Source organism: Notechis scutatus, chromosome 13 (assembly GCF_049901735.1).
Source record: "Notechis scutatus isolate UNSWTSFEM ecotype Mainland chromosome 13, rNotScu1.2, whole genome shotgun sequence".
NCBI classification, from domain to species: domain Eukaryota; kingdom Metazoa; phylum Chordata; class Lepidosauria; order Squamata; family Elapidae; genus Notechis; species Notechis scutatus.
Genome location: NC_142021.1, coordinates 7,528,114 through 7,535,500, shown reverse-complemented (window position 1 = coordinate 7,535,500; position 7,387 = coordinate 7,528,114). Strand labels below are relative to the sequence as shown.

The 7,387-nt window shown below is 42.4% G+C and overlaps 1 protein-coding gene across 1 annotated transcript in view; it reads left to right on the top strand.

Annotated features, from left to right (window-relative positions):
• The first annotated feature begins 1,952 nt into the window (after positions 1-1,952).
• The window catches only part of GNB1L (G protein subunit beta 1 like), a 37,376-nt gene continuing 31,941 nt past the window's right edge, over positions 1,953-7,387 (top strand). The window contains exon 1 of the mRNA XM_087942844.1: positions 1,953-2,019. The gene's annotated coding sequence lies outside the window, so the exon portion shown is untranslated. The remainder of the gene's footprint in view (positions 2,020-7,387) is intronic.

Here is a 7,387-nt window from a genome sequence, read left to right as displayed (position 1 = left end):
GACAGACAGACAGATGATAGATAGATGAATGAGAGAGATGGTTGGATAGATAGACACACACACACACACACACACAGAGAGAGAGAGAGAGAGAGAGAGAGACTAGCTCCAAGGTCAGGGACAAACCTAGATAGATAGATAGATAGATAGATAGATAGATAGATAGATAGATAGATAGATAGATGAGAGAGAAATGGATAGACAGACAGACAGACAGACATAGATAGATATATAGTTCCTAGCTCCAAGGTCAGGGACAAACCTAAGATGGTAGGTAGGTAGGTAGGTAGGTAGGTAGGTAGATAGATAGATAGATAGATAGATAGATAGATAGATGATAGATAGATAGATAGATAGATAGATAGATAGATAGATAGATAGATAGAATTCTTTATTGGCCAAGTGTGATTGGACACACAAAGAATTTGTCAATTCTTTAGCCATGAATCTTAATCCAGGTAGTCCTCAACTTACAGCCACAACTGAACCCAAGGTATATGTTGCTAAATAAGACTGTTAAAGTGAGTTTTGCCCCATTTTAACCTTTCCTGTTAAGTGCATCAGTGCAGTTGTTAAGTGAGTAACACGGTTGTAAAGTGAATCTGACTTCCCCATTGACTTTGCTTGTCAGAAGGTTGCAAAAGGGGAATTGTATGACATGCCCGTCATAAATACGAGTCGGTTGCCAAGCATCCGAATTTGATCATGTGGCCATGGGGATGCTGCAACCGTTGTAAATGTGAAAAATGGTCATCAAGTCACTTTTTCCAAGGCTGTTGTTGGTTTGAATGGCCACTAAATGGTTCGAAAACTATCTGTAATATTAATTTATGGGTCGGGGGAATGGGAAAAATTGACTAGTGATATACTGAAAGTCCTGGCAGCAATTGTAAAAATAAAAATGTAACTTGGTTCCAAATAATTTACTGAATGTTTTGGTCTTCCAAACAACTAGGACTAATAAACCAACCGATCAATTGCAGGAATGACAGCAGACATATGAAATTATTTGCAACATAGGAGTATCTTTTGGGATGTTGTGGTGCTCTGAATATTACTATTTATTCCGAAAGAAATCGCTTGTAGGAGCTGAGGAGTTTGATTGAATCAAGTTTTCCAGCTCTGGCTTCTTTTCAGAAACCAGCAGGAGCAGCCACATATTGGCTGGGGATGATGGGAGACTGTGGCTCAGCATATTTTGGAGAGGAGCGGGCTAACCAATGTTGCGGGTTGAACCCAGGAACACATCTGGATACAAACTCCAAACTACTTAAGCCTGATGTGTTGGAACTACTGCAATTCCCAGTTCTCAGCTTGCACATCAGTCCATCAGCACATGCAACCCTCTGCATCCACCAGGGAACATCCTGGACTACAAACCCCATCAGTCTTCCACTGCTTTTGAAGCAGTTGAACTCTGCATCCATCAGGGAACATCCTGGACTACAAACCCCATCAGTCTTCCACTGCTTTTGAAGCAGTAGAACTCTGCATCCACCAGGGAACATCCTGGACTACGAACCCCATTAGTCTTCCACTGCTTTCGAAGCAGTTAAACTCTGCATCCTCCAGGAAATATCCTGGACTACAAACCCCATCAGTCTTCAACTACAAGCCCCATACCCTGGAGGATAGCATGCATCAATCCTACGCATTTCATTACAAGGGCACCTGGGCTGATGTACCCATCCCCAGCTAACCCCAGGGGTGGGGGACGATGGGAAGGGTAGTAGCCCAGCGCCGTATTGCAGAGCGCCAGGTTGGAGAAGATCAAGAAGCTCGTGCAGCTAGCGCATGCGCCTTAGAAGGAAAAAAGAAGAAGGAAGCGCCGGGCAGTCGCCGCTACCACGTGACGTGAATTGAAGATCTGGCACTCCATCGGCTCGGTGCTCGGCAAGCCAGCCTGGCCGTTTGGTACCGTACAAGCTTTGCAGCTGGGCAGGCATCGCTGGAGGAGTGCCGGAGAATCGATTCGCCCATGCTTGTTTGCCTCCAGTTTGCAAGGCAGGACAATTTCAGGTTGGGGTCCTTTTTGGGGGGGCGAATGGGGTCTATTTTCTGCATACGGGGTGCATTAAATGGGGGTGCGTTAAAGCAGCATTTCACTGAACATTTAAGGACTCCAACGAGGGGGCGGGGAGGAATACCAGTGATTTTTAATATTTTTCCGCCAAAGGTGCATTTTCTGCCACTAAGTCGGTTCAGAGCCCCTTTCGCACAAAGGAGGAAGTTCGGAGATGGAGTAGCTTTGAAAACACTGGTGCATTCCTCCTCCCTCTTTCTCTCTCTCCTTCCCTCGGCCCCATTGTCCTACCTTCCTTCCTTCTTTCCTCCCTCTCCCTTTTCCCCCCTCCGTCCCTCCCTCCCTTTACATATTTACTTCCTTTCCTTTTTCTCCCTTTTCCTCTCTCTCCTTCCTTCTCTCCCTTTCCCTTCTTTTTCCTCCCCTCCCTTTCCCCTTCCTTCCTTTCTCTCCCTTTTCCTCTCCTTCTTTCTCTCCTTCCTCCCTCCCTTTCCCTTCCTCCCCTCTCCCTTTCCTCTTTCTCTCCTTCCTTCCTCTCTCTTTCTCTCTCTCTCCTCTCCTTCTCTCCCTTTCCCCTTTTCCTCCCTCTCTCCCTTTCCCTCCTTCCTTCCTTCCTTCCTTCCTTCCTTCCTTCCTTCCTCTCCCTTTTCCTCTTTCTCCTTCCTTCTCTCCCTTTCCCCCTTTCTTTTTCCTCCCACCCTTCCTTTCCCTTCTTTTTCCTTCCTTTTCCTTCCTTCCTTCCTTCTTTCCTCCCTCCCTCCCTCCCTCTCATCCATATAGATTCATGTCCTAATAGCAGAACTAACCTTTCTCACAGATGTAAAATGTTTGGCAAAGTTTAATGCAACCAAAATATTTTTCCCAACCACATTCAAACAAACAATAATGTTGGTAATTTGTATCCAGTACGTTGATGTGTTTTGCAGACTGTGTTATTATAAACCTGAAATCCGATACAGGGATTCTTGGTTAAACTTCCTTTTGGATTATCTCTGATTGGATTTGAATTTGGACTCATTTCAACAGGTTCCTTTTGTGACTGGTTTTAAGTCTTGTTCTGAGTCTCCGCAGGTTCTCCTTTGCTCTTTGTGTAACTTGTGGCTTGGAAAATACAGTTGCTAAATATGCAAAGAAGTTGGCAAATACAGGCAGTTCCTCGACTTAAACAACCAAAATCGAGCGCCAAATTTCTCTTGTTAAGTGAGACATTTGTGAGGTGAGCTTTCCCTCATTTTACGACCTTTCTTACCCCCGTTGTTAAGTGAATCACTGCAGTTGATAAATTAACAACACAGTTGTAAAATGAATCTCGCTTCCCCGTTGACTGTGCTTGTCAGAAGGTCGCAAAAGATGATCACATGACCCCGAGGCGCACCAATGGTCATAAGTATGAGTCAGTTGCCAAGCCTTTGAAGGTAGACGGAGATGCTACCGTTGGAAGAATTATTCTTCTGGGTTCAGTTCCAAGTGGGAAAGAAAGACACTGGAAACATGGAGGCTGTTTGAAAAGATGGTTTAATGGTGGACAGGATCAAATGGAAGGAAGGGCTGAGATGCTGAAAGTGCCTGGGTTTTATACCCTCTGTTGGGATTTGAATTTGAGCTTGTATTCTGATTGATTGTCAGTCTCCCATGAGGCCATGCAGGGGCAACTCTTGTAGGCTGTGCTAAGTCCCAGCCTTGGTTGAGCCTTGCTGGATGATGATGTAATGAAATGGCTCTGGGCAATTCCTATAGCTCTACCTGGAGTAGATCTTTGTTATGTAAAATATTCTGGCCTTACCTAGGCCTTAATGGCCCACCCATTAACAAAGGTGGGGGTGAACTTCTGCTTCTGGGGTGAGTTTCTGCTTCTGAGTTTCTACTCTTTTTTTAAGGAAATATTCTGCCTTTTTGGTATATCCTAAAATATTTCATTTTCCTCGGAGAGGGGTGGGTTTTCACTTCCAACGCTACGAAGGTCATAAGGGGGAAAACCAGTCCAAGGTCCCTTTTTCTTTTTTCTTTTTAAACAAATTTTATTAATTTTACAATTAAAAAACAAATCTACAACACATACACAAATAGAAAAACCAGAAAAGAGCAAGAAAGAAAGAAAGAAAAAAAAGAAAGAAAAAGAAAGAAGAGAAGGTGAACACTTAAAAACATTCTCATTTTCGACAGTTTGTAAGATCTTTTCTTTCTTAGATTAAATCATATACGCACATCTTATCCATATTTATGTTTAGATTACACTCATATAAGTTTAATCCCATTCTTTTTTTACCTTATGATACACGACCTATCTTTGGTCTAACCATTTATACCAAGAATTCCAATTGTTATAATATATTGAAGAATCTTTGGAAGGTCCCTTTTTTCAGTGTTGTTGTGACTTTGAACATTTTACCAAATGGACTGTTGCAAGCCAGAGGTTGCTGAAATGTTGCTGAAATGTTCTGAAGTAGAGGGATTATTTTATTATCTTTTTTAAATTTCCCTGTGTGAAAAGCCATAACAAATCCAGAAATGCCAGATGCATCTACCAGCAATTGCTGAAGGCTGGGGTTCCCCTCTCTCTCTCTCCCCCCGCCTTCAACATTACTTAGGAGATATTTGTAACAGGATCGCGCTGACGCATTCCAGAGCAAATCCCTTTGAGGGATTCCCAGTGTAGCAGAACCACCAAAATACCTTAAAAAGTTGAGTCCTTGAACTCCAGCCAAGTCTCATAAAGATGTAATTCATCCACAAGCATGCACGAGCCCCCTCCTCTCCCTAGGCACACACACTGACCACCAAAGTGATGATGGCTACTGAGGCCATTAACCAGATGTGCAAAATAACTACCTTATCTGAAAGAAAAACGGCTTCTCCCCGTCAAAAATGCAAATGAGTAAGGTTTCCTTTCTCTATTATTATTTTTTTCCTCTCTCCCCCCCCTCCCTCGCTAAAGGTGTGAAGCTGCTAGAGAATTAAGTTTTGGAGGAGAATTTGCAGGCGTGGTGGAGCCACAGAGCGAGGGGCCCGAGATTGACAACTGTCACCTTGAGTTGAGATGAATGTGGTGACTTTTAAGAATTAACAAGCTGGGTTAAAGCAGGAATAGTTTGAGTTCCAAATTCCCATTTGAGCATAAAATATGCTGGATGTCCTTGGATCAAGTGTACTGGCCTGGCTTGGTTCGTGGGCCAGATGTATGGTTTGGTTTGAATTTGGGGCCAGATGTTTGGTTTGGTTGGGTTTTGGGGGCCAAATGTTTGGTTCTTGCACCAGATGTTTGGTCTGTTCTGTTCTTGGGCCAGATGTTTGGTCTGTTCTGTTCTTGGGCCAGATGTTTGGTCTGGTCTGGTTCTTGGCAATTGACTCATATTTATGACAGTTGCAGTATTCCAGGGTCACATGATCCCCTTTTGCAACATTCTGACAAGCAAAGTCAATGGGGAAGTCAGATTCACATAACAACCATGTGGGTAAGTTAACAGCTGCAGGATTCATTGAACAACTGTGGCAAGAAAGGATGTAAAATGAGGCGCTTAATTGTCTCACTTAGCGACAGAAATGTTGGGCTAAATTGTGGTTTTAAGCCAAGGAGTACCTGTAGTTCCATTTTACGTTTTTATCTCATTGTCCTGGTGTGATTAATCTCCCCAAATGAAATGGACAGATACGATAACATAGTATCAATGATAAGGTTGGTGGACTACTTCAGATGTTGATAAAAGAGAATGTCTGTAGCTCAGGGTTGACATGAGGGGTCCTTGGTGCTCTCTGAGCTTGGTTGTTTTCTTGCAGTTTCATGACCCAACTAAGTAACATCATCAGTGTTGGAAGGGAGTGGGATTTGTGGAGAGGAGGAGGAGGAGGAGGACTATGGGGTCTTTGATGCTCTCTGAGCTTGGTTGTTTTCTTGCAGATATTTCATGACCTAACATCATCATTGCTGGAAGGGACTGGGGTTTGCTTTCTGCAAACAAGCTACTTATATATAAGCAGAGAACAAACTCCACTCCCTTCTAACATTGATGATGTTACCTAGTTGGGTCATGAAATGTCTGCAAGAAAACAACCAAGCACAGAGAGCACCAACAGCTCCTCATTTGAAACTGCAATTATACTTTGATTGAATTGGTATTTCCCAGTGACAATAATAATATTTCATCCTTTCCAATATTAAGAACAGAGCAAAGAAAATAATCATTCTTTGATAATGAAATAATGAAACACGCTACCGTTGCATGACAAATGTTTGATCATGCATCAGTTTTGATCATGAGTATTATTATTTTTGACGCCAATGATATCCTGCAGCCAACAGATGGCACTCGAGATGGCAGATTCTACTCTTAGACCCAGTTTGTTCCTCTTGTTGTTTTAGTCATGATTGCTTAAAACCAGAACAATAATCACAGTTGGCTAGGTTCACACAATAACACCAAGCCAGGAAGTGCAACCCCATCCTACGTAAACATCTATTTGTGTAGTGTTCCAGAAAAGAAAAAAAAGAAATAACTAGCATACAGATTGACTTATGTCATCGGGAGCCAGTCATGAGCCTTGACATGTAGTCCTCAACGTGCTATCAAGCCCAGAATTTCTGTTGCTAAGTGAGACATTTGGGAAGCCATATTGTGATTTGATGCTCCCACGCTGCCACAACTGAGCCTGAGAAAATGGGAGGGAGGAATTCATTGGAGTATATCTAGTTAGACAAAATAAAATTCTTTTGCTAGTTCAAGGTGAGTGTTGCGCATAATCAAATGGGAATCTTGCTTTAGGACGGATGGTGATTGGACCATGTGGGATGTGATGATGACTAGGGGAGGATGGATTTGTATTTTTGACTTTTGCAAGGAAACCTGAAACGTTCGGATTCGGGATTCCACAGATGTACCAGTTACTATCCAAATAAAGGAACCTTTGAAAGATATTGGAGTTATTGGTTGGAATGGAGGGTTGCTAGAACGCTGACAGACATTTGTTAAGCGAATTTTGTCCCACTTTACAAACTTTCTTGCCACCATTGTTCAGTGAATCCTTGCAGGTGTTAAGTTAGGTAAACTGGGGGGTTAAAGCGAATCCAGCTTCCCCGTTGACTTTGCTCTGTCAGAAGACCCCAAAAGGGGGATCCCAGGATCATGTGCAAACATGTGACTGTCCTTAATTGGAGCCTGTTGCAAAGGTCCAACTTTTTAAAATAATATTTTTTATTATTTTCCATTAGTACAAATCTTAATTACATTTTCGACAGTGTTTACATCCACATATGTTATTGTCTCATGTTTCTATCCTCCATTCGTACATATCACCAATAATTATTATATATACATATCATCAATACATACATACATATATATCTCAACATGTGATTGTTAATATCTAACT